The sequence below is a fragment of the Protopterus annectens genome, chromosome 3.part0, assembly GCF_019279795.1.
Source record: "Protopterus annectens isolate FY-2018-M chromosome 3.part0, PAN1.0, whole genome shotgun sequence".
In the NCBI taxonomy this organism is placed as follows: Eukaryota; Metazoa; Chordata; order Ceratodontiformes; family Protopteridae; genus Protopterus; species Protopterus annectens.
In genome coordinates this window covers 396,059,772-396,080,193 of record NC_056731.1, presented here as the reverse complement: position 1 = coordinate 396,080,193, position 20,422 = coordinate 396,059,772, and positions in this window count along the sequence as shown.

Genomic DNA, 20,422 nt, shown 5'->3' with positions numbered 1-20,422 from the left:
GTTTTTAAAGGAAGTTTTTAAAAGGTTTTTTGTATGTCTGAAGAAGTCTGCACACAGTGCAGACGAAAAGCACTTCATTAAATTGTTTTCTGGTGAACATTAGCTTTTGACTTTGCTTAATACTGCAAACCTTTGTTTGGACATTTTGATGTTTATTTTTGTTTATATTTCCATATTTGTCATACCTCTCAACCTCAGAACAAGAAATCTGGACAAAGCCATACAAAGAAGTGGGACAAAGGCCCAAAAATAAGGACAATTTTTAAATATTGCTCTTATAAACTTAGAAAGACAATAGAATAGGTCTTGCATTAGTATGAATTTTCTGAATGGTATGAAATCTGAAACTCAAATGTCTGTCATTATTTTCTAACTTCAGTCTTTAATGATTTGTCACTAATTTGCCAAAAAAAACACAATTTTATGAAAAATGGACCAAAAATGTGACGTAAAAATATAAAATAGCCGCACAATACAGCTGGGAACCTGTCAAAGAAGGGACACTTTAATATTAGTACTGCTAACTTGAGCAGCTGACAAAATAAAAGAATCTACATGCATTTCTGAAATAAAAGTAATCTATAACTCTGATTATTAGTTATTTCTTAATTGTAAACCCTCCATGTTTTCTTCCAAAATTGCTATTTTGCGGAGGGATTATTAGGGGAAGAGCAACATTTTGAGCCAAAATCAGGGACAGTTGAGAGGTTTGGCTATGCCTAATTCTATAAAGCAATTTATTTGCATGTACCTCTCAACCTGTTAATGCAGTAAATCTGGGCAAGGCCAAATATATTGGGGGAACATATAAAACAGTACTAAAAATTGCTCTTGTATAAACTGAGACCATTGATAGAACAGGTCTTACTTTAGCATGCATTTTTCTGAAGGTTATGAAGTCTGAAACTTAGTGTGTCATTATTTAGTGACTTAATTCCTAAATGATTTGCCAGAAAACCTCAAATTTTATGAGGAACAAACCAAAAATAAGAAGCAAAAATCTATTCATTCTCTGAAAATCTGGACAGTTGGAAGGTATAGTTCAGCTGGGGCTGTCTTTAAGTTTGCCGCCCTTCCCCCTCACAAAATCATAGTCGAATGGAGCCTCCCCCTGCAGCCATTCCAATGATCCATTACTTGGCTATTTCACTCCATTTACCATAAACACTAATGTGCATACTGATTTACTTCTATGATGATTTGGACTTCCTTTGAAAGTTTTATTTTGCATTTTACAGCACAAACACTAAGACATCTGCTAAACAAACTTAGCATTAAAACTTCTCTGCCCTTGAAACTCACATTCATTGAAACAGCATTGAAACCCACATTCAAAGAAAATACATTTTACCAGTGGCAGATAAAGATTAATTCTGGGCTGTTTTCAAATCATAGGCCCCTTGCATATGAAACATACACCTTCTTATTGTTTTGAACATTTTTCCAGTAAACTATGAAACAAAATGCATGCATCAATAATGACAAAACTGCCCAATTCAGAACATCTTTCCAGTAAACAATGAAACAAAATGCATGCACCCATAATGACAAAATTGCCCAGTTCAGAACAATTCCATCATAAAAGTCTACTCAAACTTCTACAGTCCATCATTATCGGTAAATATGCACAATTCTACAGTCTACCATTATCAGTAAATATGCATAATTCTACAGTCCACCGTTATCAGTAAATATGCACTATCTCTGAAGAAGTATGTTAAGCTAGTAATATTGCAATAGGAAATGGATGGCAAACTGATAACAGGCTAATAGTTAGTATCTTAACTTTTTCAGTACGGCAGCATCCACCCCTTGTGGGAGTAGAACCAACAACCTTCTGCATCAAAAGCAAGTACACAACCTGTTGTGCTATTAACAATGCAAGCTGACTTAGCATAAACAGCACTAAATTTCTCTTCCCCTGCAGCTCTCAGCTCCTTGTAAAATCTACTCAATACTCAACTGCATCTCAACTTCACAGCACAAGAAATCTGGAAAAAGCCAAATTTATTGGGAGGGGTCAAATGCCCAAAAACCAGGGACACATTAAACATTGCTTGTATAATCTTGGAAAGTTGCTAGAATAAAATGCTGTTACCACCATACATTATACTGCCAAGGTCCCTGTGCAAAAGAGTCAGAGCAACATACCACTATGCCAAATCAGCTGATTTGTGAAAGAGAGACATTTAAGTTTCAGTCTTCCTATCATTTAATGAATTCAGTTCTCACCATAGCTGTCAACCTGTTAGCACAAAACACCTGGACAAACCCAGTAATGAGGGAATACAGCCCTCAAACATATTCAGTGAATTCAGTTCTTGCCATAGCTGTCAACCTTAGCACAAACAACCTGGACAAAGCCAATAATGGGGTAATACAGTCCCAAAAATAAGGACACATTTCAAATATTCATCTTATAAACTTAGAAAATTGCTAAAATAAACGGTTGTGTTACTATGTATTTTCTGAAGAATATGAAGTCTGAAATTCAAATGCCTGTCAATTTTACTTCTGATGGAACAAAAAAAAATTTCAGCAGAGGCCCAGGGAGAAATACTGCAGACACATGTCTTTGTAAAATGGCAGGACACTAGAGCAAATCCACATAAACACAGGGATGAGATGCAGACTCCACACAGAAGGCACCCCAGCCAAGAATCAAACCAGAAAACCTATAGCTGTGAGGCAACAATGCTGCCACTGCACCATCAAATATGCAAGGAATTAAACATTCAGAAACCTGAAGTCTGAAATTCAAATGCCTGTCAATTTTATTTAATATTTGTTAATCAGGACAGTCTGACTTGGAACAAAAAAACAATTTTCAGCAGAGACCCAGGAAGAAATAATGCAGGCATGTCTTTGTAACATGGGAGGACACAAAAGCAAACCCACACAAACACAGGGAGAAGATGCATACTCCACACAGAAGGCACCACAGCCAAGAATCAAACCTGAAAACCTGCAGCTGTGAGACAACAGTGCTACCACTGCACCATCAAATATCAAGCATTGCAGCATTTAGAAACCACAGATATTATGAGGAACAGATCAGATCAAATATGAGGCAAAAATCTGCGATTTTTTTATAAATGGTGGTGGGTAGGGAATTCAGGTCCTTAACACCTGCATACAAGGTACAGGGTTCAAGCCTGAGGTATTCCCTACCACACCACCATGAGTTTGTTCTAGCCACCAGTATATAGCAACTGGGGCATTTACACACAGACACACACACAGACACACCGATCCCTTCAATCCATGCCCGCGACCTCACGATCCCTTCGTGCCATTAAATCCATGCCCGCGACCTCACGATCCCTTCACGCCATTAAATTCATGCCCGCGACCTCACGATCCCTTCGCGCCATTAAATCCATGCCCACGACCTCACGATCCCTTCACGCCATTAAATCCATGCCTGCAATCCCACGATCCCTTCGCGCGCATCCACCACGCGAGATTTCCCCGACGAGACTCCAGTCTGCCTGCAGTCCGAGTTGGCTCCATTTCCTGCAACAGTCTATGCAGTTCCAACAACTGCATAGACTTCTGGGATGTCTGTTGTTAAGTGTTTCCTAATCCGGACTGCTGCTGAGGCAGTCTGCGCATGCTCCAGACTGTCTCAGCAGCAGTCCAGACTAGTGAGCATGCACAAAAGTCTGTGAGTTGTTTATTTTTCTTTTTTTATCTTTATTTCCTTTCTTTTATTTTATTTTTTACAGCTGTGGGGGCTGCAGTCCGGCAGTCCAATAGCACGGGCCACCCCTGATGGACAGATATTTTGATGTAATGTATGAGGTGAAACAATGTAAACTGCAAGTGAAATCAAGTGTGATATTTTGTTGCAAAGAGAAAATGTGCTGATGAATCAAGAAAATGAAAAACATCTATAATACACACTCATTAGTTCAAGGAAGAGCATTGCACATAAAACTAACAAAATAAATAAAAATGGAGAGATGCTTCTATACAACATAGCCACTCTGTTAAACAACATATTTATATTTATACATTTTACATATGTACATACATACAAATCTTTCAGGCATGAGTAATAATGCTAGAAAAGTTGTAGTTATAGTTTGACCTCATTTCCATTTCTTATATTTTTTAAGTATCATCTTGCTTGAATTCCAATTCTGCATTTTGCCCAACTGTTTGACATTCCTTCAGAAAGTGGTATAATCCTTTATTCTATTTACAATTATTTGTTTATGTCTTGTACCATGGAGCTCACGTTGTGACTCAAAAAGGTCTGTCAGCCTACCACTTGCATGGTTATCAAGTTGCAATTAATAAGTACACAAACAATTAAACAGCTGAATAAACAAATAAGGGGAAAAATAAATTATTTCAAACAAAGATTAAGTTTAATTTTGGTACATTGAAGAGTACAGTGCACATCTAGTTGTTGTTTTCATTACATATTGAAATAAACAAATGTTTGTTTACAGGGACCTTGTTATGTGAGTACAGAGTGGATACTCTTACAGGACATAAAACACAGTAGGGGGTATTCAGAAAGGAAAAATAGCAGTGTGTAAAGCTAAACTATGCAGTCAGTGTGTTGACATGCAGGGCATGTGCACTTCAGAGATATATGTGTCACAATCATAGTAGTATGAAAATTAGTGTGGTCAGTAGTATATATTAATGACCATATCATGACATTCAAATGAAATGGCTTACAGAAATACATTCATCAATAAAATTATATTTTTGTCTGATTATATATATTTTATAAGCAGCATGCACATTTGTACGATACTTGATAATTGTATATTAGGTTGCTAAGTTCATAGGTATATACTAAGCATGCAGTTCAAATGACCATTAATAAACATAGCGAGCTAAGCCCAAACACTGTTGGGTGAGTTAAGCACCATGCTATATAACCCCAAAGATTTTTTATGATTTCCAGGCCATTTATTCAGAATATTACTGAATACAGACCATGTCTAGGATTGCTTGACATACACAGGAGGTTTATTCAATAACTATAGGATTCCTTGGGATAGAAATATGTTGTGCCAGCCACGTTCCATTTCTCTGTCTATAAAAAATTACAGTCTAGAGTGGAATTGGCCATGTACCATATGGATGGACAGCAGTCTGTCTGCCGAAGAATGGTATACAGAGCAAGAACTGCATGCATCAAAAATGCCATTTGAACATGTGATACAAGTATCACAATGAATAGTAGGCAACAGTAAGGATTGTGGAAGGGTGTACAGCTCAGCAAATTGTGTAGCCTCAGTGTAAATATCATAATTTTGGCTTTAACACACATTTAACGTTATACCTTTTGTACCAGAATACATTAGGTCTGTATTAGGAATGCGAAAAACCATATGAGCGAATACGAAGACGTCAAAATCCTGAACGTACAAAACTGCGAATTACGAAATGTCGATTTGCTTTGGTTAGCCCATCTGTGGTATTGCTCCATAATGTAAGTGTGCGATAGATAGGACTTTAGTGTTAGGATTTGGGTTAAGGTAAGTGTATAAATAGGTAATGTATGTAAGGTTTAGTGTAGTGCTAGAAGTAGGGTTATTTTAAGTGTATGTATGTGTAATTTCTGCTGAAGATGAGGTTTTCGGCGTGGGTGAAGGATATCCTTCTTTTCCGTTGCCCTTCAAACCTTTCAAGAGGTGGACTTGGTCTCCACAAGGCAGGGCAGTGAAAAGAAAGAGCACTGAAGAGGTCTTCCAACAAACAAAGAAAGCATTGAAATGAGCTCTCATGACCTGGTTATTAATATTTCTAGGTATGTACTGAGTGCACATGAATTATCTGTTTTAAACAAAGACTTGGGTTTTATACCCTCTAGTTGCAATGAACTTACAGACATAATTGTTGATATTAAGCTTTTTACCAGGAACCTAGGTCTGAAGTTGCTTTATGGGCATGATAACAACAAGATAGGGGGAAATTACCATAATTTATTTAGAAAGCCTTTCACATTCATGTCTCAACAACATCCTTTATTAGAGGCATTTGAGCAAGCCTGTGAAAGAGAGATCTTTGATTTATATAACAACAAAGAGGTTAAACCAGGTTTTTTTAACACCACAGTTGAAGAAAGGGAAGCAATAGCTAGCCTAAGAAACAATGATTCAATTGTTATCAGACAAGCTGACAAGGGAGGTGCAGTGGTTATTATGGACAGATCAATGTATTGTGATAAAATGGAATCTATGTTGTTAGATAGAGCTACGTATCTTCCCTTACATAACTATGACCTTAATAATTTATTCAGAAAAGTACATGGATGTCTTTATAACCTGCTGATAACCAATGTTATTGACAATGATCTTTACAAGTATTTTTTAGTTGACAATCCTTTGGTTCCCTCCTTTAGAGGTCTTCCGAAGATTCACAAAGAACCTTTAGATCCTCCACTGAGACCAATCGTATCTAGTAGAGGATGGCTCACTGAGCCTCTTTCCATATATCTAGATAAAATGTTTAAACCTATAGTTATGGGTGTAGATCAGATCTTAAGAGATACCACACATTTTTTGGAGAACCTCTCGATTTTTGTGGATTCTTCCTTTTTCTGCAGTGATGACCTGTTAGTCACGCTTGATGTCAAGTCTTTGTTTACCTCAATACCAAATGATATTGGCATGGACTTTATTAGGCTTTTCTTAGTGAAGAACAATATTTCAAGTGATAGGATATGTAGATGGATGTCTGTCCTTGAACTTATATTGGAGAACAATGTACTGTTATACAATAAACACTATTACTTACAAACCAAAGTAGTGGCAATGGGCACCCCATGTGCCAACGCCTATGCCAACCTGGTGTTGGCACATTGGGAAGACACCTTTGTGCTCAATAATAGCACTAACTTTAGGAAGTACTTAAAGTATTATAACAGGTTTGTGGATGTTGTTTTTATTGTGTGGGGAAGTACAGTTGAACAACTAATGGATTTTGTGACATACCTAAATGGCACTACTGACTTTCTCTGCTTTGATTGCTCTCATTCTTTTAATGCTATTGAATTCTTAGATGTTAAAGTTGTTATGGCTTCTAATGGTTTTGATACTAAATTATACAGAAGAACTTGTTGGAAAAATAACCTTTTGCACCGCAATAGCATGCATCCCAAGCATGTCCATAAAAATATAGTAAAAAATCAAATTATGAGAGTGTCTAGAATGACCACCCAAGATACTGCATATGAACATCATAAAGCACAATTGACTGAGAACTTCATATCCAGAGGCTATAATGGCCCTGAGGTTCACAATGACATCAATGAAGGGGACAGACTTAGACTAGGTCCTGGTGCACCCTTGATGAGACGATGTGATGTCAACTCAACATCCATCATGAACCATGATACTATCCATGTTAATAGGATAACAATACCCTACACAAACAAGAATAATCACATCACAAGAGTCCTGAATAACAATTGGAAACTTTTGTTAATGGATGACAGAATCAAGAATCTTATAGATGACAGACCTCGCATAGCATACAGGAATATGTTGTCACTCAATAGGTTATTATGCTATGATAGAAATCATGAGGGTATTAGACAATCTGAAAGACGTGGCACTTTTCCATGCCGCTCTTGTAATCAATGCAAATATATAGCTGATTCCAAAAGCTTTACACATCCTGTAACTGGACGTGTTTATGTTTTTAAACATTATGCAGATTGTAAATCTGCTAATGCCATTTATGTTGCAGAGTGCCAACAGTGTAAGCAATTCTATGTTGGCAAGACCAACAGGTCTTTACGAGAGCGTATAAGGGAGCATATTTATGCTATTGAGAGAAGCAATACGACCAATGCCCTGGCGCAACATGTTATTGAACATGGATCCTCACATACTTTTAGATTTAGGGTCTTGGAACTGGTTATGACAAATGGCAGATTGGGCAACATCAGAAATTTCACTGAAGAGAAGGAAGGCAAGTGGATTCTGAAACTTCAAGCCCACAGATATGGGCTTAATGACAGAGTCACTCTTAAACCGTTTTTAGCCAATAGACCATTGAGGCATTAATTTTCTTATGACTAGTTTTTGTTGCTACCAGTCATTTTAACAATAATTATTGTGTTATTTTTTATATATATTTAATTATTTTCCTGAATTATCATATGTACAATTTTCATTTTAGTTTTTCAAGATGTGGTTTTACGTTTCATAATTTTTTATTATTATTTTTATTTTTTTCAACACTGACATTTTGCTTTGCAGTTGTTTTGATTTGCTGTTTTTGAATAGGCAGTGATGTCATCTCTTGTATTTAAGCATACATGTTTTTGACTGCTCTTTTGATGTCTGAAGCATTGATTCAAACGTGAAAGCGCTTACCTTACTGCAGTCTCTATCTTCCTTGGTTGTTTTTACAGCATTAAACGTTGGATTTTATGGACTTTTTTGTAGTTTATTGACTACGCAGCTCATGGTGCACTCCTCAGTTATTATTTTTATACATTCGTATGTATGTGTATTGCTTATTTTGTTTGAGTGTATATCTGTAGGGGAAGTGTGCGGTAGTTACAGACCTTAGGGTTAGGGAGGGGTTAAGGATAGTGCATAGATAGCTGTGTATGTGGGGTTTAGTGTAGTGTTGGAGGTAGGGTTTTGTTAAATGTATGTATGTGGATTATTTATTTTGTTTGGGTGTATGTGTGTAGGGGACGTGTGCGGTAGTTACGGACCTTAAGGTTAGGGAGGGGTTAAGAATAGTGCATAGTTAGTTGTGTATGTAGGGTTTAGTGTGGGTTAGAGGTAGGGTTTTGGTGCTTCACTTTAGATTAGAAGTAAGGTTTGGTTAGTTTATGTGTGTGGTTTATTTATTTTCTCTGGGTAGACAGTATGTAGCGGGTGGTGGGGTTGGCCGACTATGACAGTTCGATATTTTTTTTCGCAGTTTAGTGTGTTCGGGATTTTCGCGGTTCGCAGTATAGGTGTCGACATTTAGGTATTCGGGAATAGGGTTTTTCACTTTGGTAATATAGACCCAATACATTGCAGGTAATGTCAGCATATTCCATGAGGTGATATATAAGACGGGTGTTTCCATTCACATGGAAGAGCACCGGCAAGGTTCCAGGTGATCAAACATGCAGGAAGCTCCAGTCAGCAAAAGTATTGTTGGAAGGTGCAATATGTGTCTTATAGGTAACACCCAGGTTCTGCAAATAAAAGACAGTAATGTTAGACATGGTAGAAGAGGTTATTTTTCAGCTATCTTTCATAAGCATTGCACTTCCATCTTCCTAATTTCCTGATGTTCTCCCACTAAATCCTTACCCACTTTACATGAGAAGCTGCTGCTATGCTAAATTAGTGGAATCTAACTGAGTGCAGGGTATATGTTTGGGGTCCAAGCTTCATCATTCCACTGCTTTCCTCAATGAAGCCCTCACCTGAACCTGGGTAAACAGGTTACCCTTCTCAAGGCAGAGAACTGCTCCATCTTAAGTACCAGTCTATGATGAAACTGTGTGAGTGGACTTCTGTGTTGTAGGCACAGTGTTTGGTAATGCTGTAGGCACTGTACTACATTCCATTCTGTGGCCCCTGAAGCTGGAGTCAGCCACTGGTTCTTCACCTCTTGATCACTCATAGGTTGTGAATGTTTATCCTTAGAATATTCTTAGTTTGACCAGCTAAATGCTCCACATAGGACTGCTAAACAACAGGCTAAGAAAAAAAATCTGTTGTGTTACTGATGACATATATTTTGGAGTTTGTCCCATAAAGTTCACACTGCCTCCTCATGGCTTTGTGCAGCCAGCTGATAGCTTGCCAGGTGTAATGCTGCCTTCAAATTCTTTTAATCAGCCTCTTACAGTAGCAGGGTGTGTACCCTCCATTATTTTACTGTTATGAGCTATACAACTGGAGAACCTTGCATCTTCCTAGTATCTCTATAGTGCTGTAGTACCCTTTTTAGGCCACCTAATTACCTGTACTGAGGGTGTTTATTATCTGTTATTCTCATACGTCCACTGATACTGTGAATGAATTTGTGCCCACACTGGTACCAGTGCTGTTTCCAGTGCCACTTCTTGAATTGAGCCCATTGTGAAAACAACATGGTGTAAAATGTCCAATTATTCTTGACCTCACCCTTTTTGCTGATTGCTCCCTGCCCGAACTATACATATGTTGTCCAATTTTGACTTGGGAGTACCTTGTTTGCTTTCTGCTTGTATAACCAACCCCAACTCTGTAATGGCACATTGATGTCTACATGTAATTACTCTTGGCCACCTGTTGCTGAGCTTGCTTCCTCCTAAGTACCTCCCACCACCAAATTCTTAGGGATACTGCAACAGTTATCCTGAAAAAAATGAAGTGTAGTCTGAGGACATGCCAAGACTCAAGTAAGATCATCTCTAAAAATTTAGATGACTGAAGGCAAGAATACTCTTGTTATTTGACAGGTTCATAGTAGTTACTAGGCTACTGACCCAAAGGTCTTTATAAGTCTAACCGTGTGTACCCAATATAATACTAGAGAAACCCAATATAAAGGATCTAGCCTAAACTGAAGATCTTAGTAATGGCTGCCCATATCTAGGAGGGTCATAGGTGAAATCCCCAACAAAGAATTTGTTTCCCATCCAGTCATCCAGGCTATACTTAAACACGATTATATACCAGGGGCTCTGTATAATGTGAATTGGTAGCCTATTTCTGAGGAGTGGCAACCTCTGAGAGACATATCTGTCTCCCCAGCGGGTCCTATTTATGTCACAGACCAGGTTAAGGTCCCTGGAGCAGATGACCCTTGTCCCATTGGACTTGCGGATGTGCAGCATTTTGATTGGTTATGGATCTGAGATTGCTCTGCAGGCCAGGCACAAGTCTCCTCTACATAGTCTGTACGCTACTGAATACAGTGACAGTGACTTCAGTCTGTCAGTGTATGACGTGTGCTGGAGACCCTGAATTTTCCTGGCTAGCAATGTCTAAGGTCTGTCAAGGTACTGCAGGTGCCAGGTAAGGTACATACAAAAGGAGCACTGTACTCAATTATTGGCCTACTGAGGGTCGAGTACAGGGGGGTTATGACCTGTTTCGCACGTGAGGCAATGCTTTTGCTAATGGGGTGAGCAGCATAGAATGCCTTCCTTACCACAGTAGACACATGGTGGTCAAAGTTTAGGCTACAGTCAACTTGTGGTACAGATTCTCTTACTACTGAATTGTTAATGTAGGGTATTCTTATTTATGATAGTCTGCAAGGATATCATTTTTATCAAATGGGATGATAATGCATTTTTTAGCATTGAGTTTGAGTCCACAACTTTGGCACCAATTATTCATTTGTGTAAGTCCCTCTTTAAGTATATTTACATCATTTGGGGATTAAATGATTACACCCAATTTGCAGTCATCAGCAAAGTTAGTCAGCCACAGCCAGTCTATTTTTGTCTGAACTTCTGAGAAGTATATTCCAAACAATAGGGGTCTAGCACTGACCCCTGTGGAATCACACTGATGACACATCTGCTGGTCGAGGTAAAGTCCCCAACTTTGAATGGGTATGATCTGAAGGTGAGCCAGTTAGCAACCCACCTGACAACATAAGAGTTGATATTCAAATGGGAGAGTTTATCAATGATTCCCTAATGTGTGACTGTGTCGAAGGCCTTTGCTAAGTCAAGGTAGGTTTTATGCACATTTTTGCCTTAATTTATGGTTCTGGTGATGTTTTAGAAGAAGTTTACCAGGTTTAACAGGCATGATCTGTCTTTGACAAAATCAAAGTGTGTCAAATGAAGGGTTTGGAGATCACCTATGTTCTTACTGATAGGGTCCATGATGATTCGTTCCATGGCCTTAAGATAAGGTTGGTTAAGCTTATGGGTCTATAGTTTCTGTAGTTTGAGTCACAATTTTAATATTCTTGTCAAGTGGCATACAACAAATGGAAAAAAAACTTTTACTTGTAAAACTAGCAATAAAGGGTCAGTGACGCGAATGCTGTTAGGAGCATACAACTACCTCCTGCATGCCAGCGTACGAATGTGTGCATGTATAAATGTATATATCCACCAGCACACCACACATATAGGTGTGGGTACATCTGTATGCATAAGAAGACACACAAATTCAGAGACAGATTTATGTGTTTGTGTGCAAACGCATGTTTCTGTGTGTGTGTGTGTGTGTGTGTGTGTGTGTGTGTGTGTGTGTGTGTGTGTGTGTGTGTGTGTGTGTGTGTGTGTGTGTGTATGTATGTGTGTGTGTGTGTGTGTGTGTGTGTGTGTGTGTGTGTGTGTGTGTGTGTGTGTAGTGGATCTATAACAACATAAAGATATACAGCAAATACATTTTAAACAACCAAAGAAATGCATATGATAAACACACAATGACACATGACAAATGCATTTATTTACTTAAATTGTCTATTTTCCAACTTGATAAGAGGGTAAGGGGTCTCATCCACACAGCCATCTGAGTCACAAAAGAAGCAAGTTTGAGAAAAGTTATATGAGAATTCCAATATTAATAGTTAAGTATACCACTAAAACAGTTAGGTGCACTGTATACAAAGTTTTAATAAAATACATGCATTATTACATATCCAGCATATATAAATTTGACAGACATTCAAGAATGCCTTGAATTGCGGTCAGTAAGACATAGCAAGGCTATGGTTTTACAACCACATGAATATAAACTTAGATTACATATTGCATGCATACTCATGCACACAGATAGGAAAATGTAGGGAAATATAGAGAATACATTTGCCTCAACTTTCAAATGGTAACCAGTGCAACTCTTCTGCAGTCAGATATTCAGGAAAAGAATGAAAGATCCAAACATTTTACCGCAGTGCAGGGAAGAAAAATAAAATAAATTGAGTTGAATGGAATCAGTATTATACAGACAGTTACTGTGTGATTCCTGAAGGGTGTCAGATAATGAGAAAATAATTTTAGTACAGTAACAATATTCCATTTCAAAACTGACTGAATGATTCTTATTGAAATGTTATAAGATTTTATTCTTCTAGAATCTTAGGACATTTGCAAAGCAGTGGGTTTGTTTCCAAGATGCAAATGTTCAAAGTAATGCTGTCCTGTGAACTGTGGGGGAAACTATCTTATAAATGTATGCCTGCATGAGTGCATGCACTAATAAGCAACACTATTTCTGAACATATGAAAAATAATTACCAGTGAAGGGAAAAATGCATGTAGCAACAAGCAAGTAACAAAAACAAACAAACAAACAAAATACAACTGCCAAGACTGGGATAATCATTCCACCAAGTTTTTCAAAAACAAGCACATACTAAAGATGTAATTTCAGTGCTGCAAAGGCTGCGGATCAGAGTGCGATTAGATCAACTAATCTAATAGTTTAAGGGTGGGGGAAGGGAAATACAAAAGAACAAATGGCAAACTCTTAGCAGTTCCTAATAATAACCATCCCACAGTGAAGTTTGTGACATCTGTCCTACAGTACGTTAACCAGCTGGCCTAAAAATTGTACTTCTGTGTGAATATGTGACTTACACTGCACTAAAAGATAAACAAAGTACTCTAGCAAGAAACTGACTTTAGAAACAAAATAATGCCCGTGTAAAAGTATTGCATTACTGCTGTGCTTTCTATAGCAGCAACAGCAGTAGTCCGGTCATTATATGTCTGAAAGGTTATTTTTCTCAATGGTAAATGCACAGATTAAACTAATGAATGGCTCACAAGGAGAGCTGTTGTCAGTAGAACTGCAATTTGAGATGGAATTTGGTTAACACCTTTGAATCTTCCTGCAGGCACTCTTCCCCCACCCCCCTCAGCCAAAGGTGAGCATGCTCAGAAAGGCAAACCTGAAATGTAACAAAGGCTGAATCAAAACAAAAAATCCCTGGGATTGTCCCTTTAATGTAACATTACAAGCATGCAGTACCTCTGATATCCAGCAGGAAGACATTGCAGCCCCAGTACACAAGGGTAGTCCTTCCTCATATGTCAATAATTACAGACCAGTCAGGCTCAGAAGCATCTTATGCTCTGTAAGTAAGTGTGGTAACATAGCTAGGGTGGGGTGAAGGGGCAAGTCACCTTGGGTGAAAATTAAGGGCATGATTTGCTTTTCTTAATCACTCCTCAGGGCTTCCCAGCATTTATAAAATGCTGATATTGCATTTGTTGTCAAAGCTGAGCATTTTAGAACTCTATGTGCTGTATAAACTTTACTTTTTGGAGGGGGTGGCAGACCAGGGTTGGCATCAAGTTGAAAAATAGCTAGCTATACCTCTGATTGTGAGACTCAAGATGGAACTTACAGACATGGGGCACCTCCTTCTCCATGACCTGATTCCTTCAATTTAGGGTTCAAGACAATACCCCACAATTGAATTATATATAAAATCAGGGATAAAATGAGTCCATAATAATGGGTTCACAACTGGCTATGTGGTCAGACGCAACATGCAAGGGCTCCGGTCCTCACCATTTCCTGCCAACAGCAGAGTCTCGTAAAGCTTTGTTGTGGAGCCATCCCTTTTTCCTATGTTATTCTCAGATATCAAATACCAATATCTGACTTGAAAGGGAGAGAAAACATTCCATGGTTTTCAAGAAAAAAACTCACTGAAATAACCTTTGCTACTGTATTGGAAAAATGATACCATCATTCCACCTAGTTTGTGGTATGTTCTCAAGCCCCATAGTTTTCATGTTTTCCATACCTCAGGTTAATTTGACCACATCATTGCCTCACACTCCCTTTTCATTAGCTCTTGATAGTAACCACCAAAGGATATTTTTGTAGAGGAACTTTCCTTAAACAAATGAATTTAATTTACATTAATTTATATTCCTCAGACTCAAAATAGTAAGCACCAACATTTAACTACAAGTGTAACCAATAATCCAAAGACAAAATGTCATGCAAAATTGATCCCTCTTACTGACGTAACAAAGATGATTACAAATTGTGTATCCTCAGCCATTATTGTTTGCACTGATTTTAGGTCTATACTCTGTATTAATTCTATTCACTATTTTTAATAGTAATCACCCACCCAAAAGAAAAATACTACCTGTCACCATGGAGTCCCAGCCTACTTTAGCCTCATCCTTAGCTAGCCTACTAGAACCTGATGTTCTGTGGAAGTCTACATACTGGTTCCACCTGCAAGAGGTATATCGATTTATGTAAATTGCAGACTAGTTTCTCCATCCCACCCACTGTCAGCAAACAACATCATAACAGCACTAGATTGTCACAACACCAAATATTCCTCCTAAATAGGCTGAGGTAGTATAGAAATCCTTGCCAACGTCTTCTAAACCTCCAAGGTATCCTAGTAGTGTAACTCCACCAAGAAGCAAAGATGCTAACACCATATCCGTATCCACACCTGCAATGACTGGGAGTCACCTGTACTGCAAGCATGTTCCCTTAAGGTCCCATACATGTGCAGCATATCCCAGAAATGTCTTAATACAGACAAAATACTTATCAGTTTGAAAAAGGGATATGGTGATAGTAAACTGCCTCTGTGGTCCATGGACTAGGGCACATGTCCTTGGATTGACCCAGCTACAGTTACAACTTTGTAGTTGTCCACCTTGGAGTAAATGATCATAGACATTCTACCCTGGTGGAGATGTAGGGAGACATTGTTGAGCTCCCTCTTTTGAACAGGCCAAGTCCCTGCATTAAGCAGCATTCTGCCATCATGAAGAATGATGACAACATTCAGAAATAAAATAATTGGTTTCAATAAATACCTAATAAACTGGTGTCATTCTAGGAAGATCCAGTGTGCGTGTGTGTGTGTGCACGTGTGTGCGTGTGTGTGTGTGTGTGTGTGTGTGTGTGTGTGTGTGTGTGTGCGTGTGTGCGTGTGTGTGTGTGTGTGTGTGTGTGTGTGTGTGTGTGTGTGTGTGTGTGTGTGTGTGTGTGTGTGTGTGCGTGTGTGTGTGTGTGTGTGTGTGTGTGTGTGTGTGTGTGTGTGTGTGTGTGTGTGTGTGTGTGTGTCTGCAAATGATAAAATAATAGACCAACTGCATTGTCAGGATTGGCCTTTATCTTTCACTTCTTTGTTTTTATATACATGATAAAATGTCTGCTATCTTCATATTGCCTTTTGCATGTCAGAATTCACCTGATAGACAGCCCATCATAGCAAATTCTGGTCTAAATAATATCATGGTAGTACTGCTGAATCCCAAAAGTGTAAACAACAAAATCTCTGAACAAAGACCTTCCTTAACCTCAAATACATCAGCATTTATGTAGTTACAGAAATCTGGTACTTCTGCATTGATAGCACTCCCTATATTCCAGGATACAATTCCTGTCGCACATTCAGATCCACTGGCAACTGTTGGGCGTATCTGTATTTATTTGTAACCCCATTGTCTCATATCAGATTTTACATGATGCAAATCTGGAAATGGTTGATGTCTTTATTTAGCTATTTATTTATTTACACTATTGAGTGGATTAGTTCCAGTAGGCTAACATTTTCTTTTCAGGGGAAATATGAGGTGATATTCATACTAGGATTACTACACAGTGCTGAAAAAATACAACTCTGAATACAACACAGCCAAAATACTACACACAGACACACACACATACACACACACAGACACACACACACACACACACACACACACACACACACACACACACACACACACACACACAAACCTCCCTACCACTGCATACACAGGACCAAGTGCTAACATGGATCCTGTTGTGGGGATTAGTCTGGAATTTTGATGTTTCAAGTTTTGGCATTTATAGCTTTTCAGTGTGATCATCTGAAGATGGAGTTTTTAAATGGTGCAGTTCTCAAAATTCTGATGATGAGCTTTCATACTGACTAGGGGAATTGGCCAGAACACCAGAGAACTATTATTATTATAAACAGATTCTTTAGGAGAGGAGGTTGTTGTTACACATTTAGTGGAATGGGGTCTGGAAACTTCTGCACTGATAAAGGTGATGAACTGAAGGGAGCTGAGTGCAGATGAGGAAGCAAGTTGGAGCACTGTGGTGGATCATGTGCTGGGAGAGGTAAAGGAGAAGGTGCAGCCAGATGAATGGGGAAAAGGAGATGGAATACCAGAAGGTGCCAACAGCAGTTTGGTGGTATGCTTGACCAGTGGGGTAGCTGGTTTTAAATGCATGCCCCTGCAATAGGATGTTATTGTGAGCAGTAAAAAAAACTCTTTTTTGTGCAAAAATGATAACGGAAAGAAAGATACTGTTATTAAAGATGAAATAAGGCAAGGACTGACGCAAGGAAAACAAACCAGAAGAGAAGACCCCTGGTAAGAATCGAAACAAAGAACAGTGGCACTATTAACAGGAATGAAGTTTTGGACAGTATTATTTTCATACCTCTCAACCTCTTAACATAAAAAATCTGGACAAAGCCTCACAGAATGGGGGGACAAAGGCCCAAAAATAGGGACAGATTTTAAATATTGCTCTTATAAACTTTGAAAGCTGCTAGAATAATGGAATTTGTGTTAACGTGCATTTTTCTGAAGGATATGAAGTCTGAAACACAAATATATATCATTATTTAGTGACTTCAACCCTCAGATCATTCCAGCAATTTGCCAGAAAATCATAACATTTATGAGTAACAGACCAAAAATAGGAGACAAAAATCTGAACATTCTGCAAAAATCTGCACAGTTGAGAGGTTTGATTTACTTCTGTAGTTTAAAGTAAAGGACATGGCAGCATTCATACACAGTTAGTTGGCTGGCCTGTCATTAGGCCAATCATTGAATTTAATTCCCCCTTTGCAATGTATCTATGCAGACACAACAGGAACATCCTGAGAGATACCTTACTAAAAGGATATAAGGCCTAGCCAACATGTCCTCCATGGACTGACTCAAAGCCCTTTCACTATATTCAGTATCCTACAGACTGCTAAGAGGTGACCTTTGTCTGGCATGTAAGGCTTTCTCTGACTCATTTCTGATGGATTTACTGCACATTAGCAAGTCAAATGACATCAGAAATACTCAATCTAGGGATCTAAACCTCTTCTGCAACATCAACAGAACAGTTTGGCATTACAGGTATATCTCACAGAGAACACTGTTGTTGTGGAACAGTCTGTCCATCTGCAAAAACAAACTTCAACCCTTTCCATATTCAGACCCAACTTAGATCTATGGATGAGAAACAGAAAAGTTTCCCCAGGACTGTCCCCTGTAGCACTAATGGACAGAGGTGGCTCCTAAACACTTTATCCCATGCGTGGGTCCCCCCAAAGTGTCTATGGTATGATCCCAGTTATTCTTATTCGGGGTAATATATAATTATAGACTGTGTGATGGGTAAGGCCAATCTATAACCAAATGGGAAACCGGATAGACTTAAAATGGCCCACAAGAGCAACTAGCCTGGTACTTACCTATGAATGTATCAATCTATGACAGTAGAATTGGGAGTATCATCCTTAACCCCATTGACACTATCTTTGTTCCAACAGCACTTAATGTGATGCTTGAATGGTGCAAAAGTTCTTGTAGATACTGACCTTTCATTTGATACCTCCTACAAACCATACAAAACTGCCTTCCTGATCCTCTGTAACTTTGAGATCCTTGCCATTGTGGTCATTATTCTCCTTTATAAACTCACAGAAAGAAATAAAGCAGAAAGGATAAGTCCAGATAAAATCAATTTATGTAGCTGATCTATGAGACTCTGTCTCTCTCTCCCTCTCTCTTTGATGTTCTCCCTGTGGGAGGACTAAAGATACTTTGTTGAATTTTCATGTAGTTTATTCAGTTAAGTAGGTAGATGGATGAGTGTTCTTGTTCTAATACATTACATTCAATAGGTCAGTTATTTAAAGACAGTTGCAGACAATGTTGGGTTCCAGGGAACTGACTGGTGGAAAATCTGGGAGATGGGAAAACAAGGAATTCCCAAAGCTCAGAGGTTAGTCCCTTATTTGAATATTCCCAAAAGACTTGTGAGAGTTTACCAGCTCAGAAGACTTTGGAACCTCATTCTTAGTTAAAAAAACTTTTATTTTTAACAAACAAACAAATGACAACATACCATGAGCTACCACTATAGAACTAGATTTAAGAAAACACATTCACCTGAGCTTCATCAGGTCCATCTAATAGAGTGGTTTACAGCTTGATCGTTGAAAATGCCTGCTTTTATGAAGATATCACCAGACTTTATTAGCCTGTTTTGTACCACATGTAATATGAGAGGCTGTGTCTGCCTTTGTGGGGCTCATATTCCTTTAAGAAAATTATGGAAGCTTTATTACAGAACTTTTTTCCAGTCTGACTTGTCCTTATTTCAATGTTTGTATCACATGTAATATGAGAGGCTATGCCAACTTTTATGGAGTTCTTATTTCCTGAAATACATTATGAAATACTAATGTTCCCTTGTTTAGCAAAAAGGATTACAATGCCTGCTCATATGAGGTTCATATACATGACTAATGTGGCCAGTCCCCATTCTTCTTCCTGATGAAGACAGCCCTTTTTATACATGGGAGAGGTAATCACACTAGGTGACTCCCATATTTTTGAAAAATACATGCATCCAGAGAAATAGCTTACAGTGGAAACTGGTCACAGTGTTCAATTTTACAGAGTTCGTTGATGTGCACAAGTAGGAGAAAAAAGTTACGTACAGTTAGAGACAGCAGAGCTTTCTGCATAGGCTTTTTGTGCACATGAATAAAAATCCACCAAGTGGTGAACTGCAGACTGTACAAAACCTTTAATAAGTATCTTAGATCAACTTTGAGCATAGGCAAACTGTGCCTGCAGTGTAAAGAATACAGTAGTGTGGAGTGGGGCCCTGGGATAACACTTTCACTGTACTGTAACTTACAGGAATTAGGTTAAATGCAGGCCAAATGGCTAAAACATCTATACCTGGTTGCTATGGGGTATCCACAGTGAGAAAAAGATTGCCCCTGATCTCAGGGAATAATTCTGTGGTGCTCCAGTCTGGGGTTTTCTCTAGCAAACATTTTCCTGGGTCTAACAGTTAGCGAGATCTCTTCTGTTCAGATTCTTCCTCTCTTCGGGTTCCATGTGGTGAAGTCAGGGCTCTACTTTTTAAATTCTTCCTCTCTTTATGTTCCAGGTGGTGAAGTCAGTGCACAAGAGGGATAAATAGATGGGATGGAAACGAATCAATCTGCTGAGAGGGGGGGTGGTGCCACGAAATCCAGGGTGGAGTTAGATGATGTAAGAGGCTGATGTAATCACTGTGGGCATGGACTGATCATACTAGGAGGTTAGTGTTTGCCCCGCTTTGCTCACTCCTAACAACAAAAGGAAAGCCCAAGTCCCACGTTAGTATAGAAAACATTTTCAAATACCTGAAATCTTCTACGTAAATTTGTACACATCACAAGATAAAAAAGTATTTTAAAAACT